Source organism: Cyprinodon variegatus, unplaced genomic scaffold, assembly GCF_000732505.1.
Source record: "Cyprinodon variegatus isolate N-32 unplaced genomic scaffold, C_variegatus-1.0 Scaffold1443, whole genome shotgun sequence".
In the NCBI taxonomy this organism is placed as follows: Eukaryota; Metazoa; Chordata; class Actinopteri; order Cyprinodontiformes; family Cyprinodontidae; genus Cyprinodon; species Cyprinodon variegatus.
Genome location: NW_015151896.1, coordinates 33,455 through 34,593, shown reverse-complemented (window position 1 = coordinate 34,593; position 1,139 = coordinate 33,455).

The window sequence follows — 1,139 nt, the reverse complement described above, 5'->3', positions numbered from 1 at the left end:
TGAACTGCAGGAGATTGTCTTGACCATGTCTACATGCCTAAATGCACTGAGTTGCCGCCATGTGATTGGCTGCTTAGAAATTAAGTGTTAACGAGCAGTTGGACAGGTGTACCTAATAAAGTGGCCGGTGAGTGTATTTTCTCTCTATAGACTGTTCTGGGATTTTTTTTTTATAATTCCAGATGCAAGCAAGTTTTTGAGGGCAAGTTTTCAGGTAATGTTTATTACTCTAAATTCTAACACCTACCTCAGGTCTTTCTTGCTATTTCCATTTGTTGTCTATTTTCTAAGATTTTTTTCTACTGGTCTTAATGATGCCAAGATAGATTTTTACTCACATCTCTTCTGATCTGGTGCACTCTGGTCATTTGCTGTTGGATCTGCATCTTGTAGAGTAGCTCCTTAAAACCAACCATGGATAAGTAATAAACCTGTAAGAAATAAAAGAAAAAATCACCCAAGAGAGGGAATGCCTTGCTCAATTTTAGATTATGTCAGCTGTGATTTAATTTGGTTAGTGACCTACATCCAAGGGACTCTGAGAGCCAAAGTAGGTAGAACGATTTAGACAGTAAATATATGTGGGAAAAACAAAGATGTTGTGGAAGATCATTTAAATCTAAGATGGTTTATGAGCTCTTTGGATAAAAAAAATAATATACATATCCCAAATTACTTCTCTATGTCAAGGTACTCCACCATAACTCATTCCAAAAAAGTAAAAAATATAATCCACTGAAATTGGTTCCCTAGTTTGAAGATGTTTCACTTCCCATCCAGGAAGGTTTTACAATTGAAAAAGGTGATGATCTCCTCCCCAATATCCTAACTGTGCGGTAGAGTGATAGATCAGGTGATGGGATGCAAAGAACTGGGAATTGGGGTTCTCCAAGGGAACCAGCTTTCCCCACTGACCCTGAACAGCACCCTGTTCTCCACCCTCTACCAGGGAAGCAGGGCGCCAAACATCGGGGGTAAACCACAACCCAGCCCGGTAAACCCAGCCCCCTACCACCACTCCCCAACCCCCAACTGCAGGTTCAATGCCCCTCCCCCACCTGGAAAGGGAGAGGCAGTCCACGGTCACCTGACTCCGCAAGATGGATTTGCTCCTCATATCCATCTGGAAACCTTCCGTT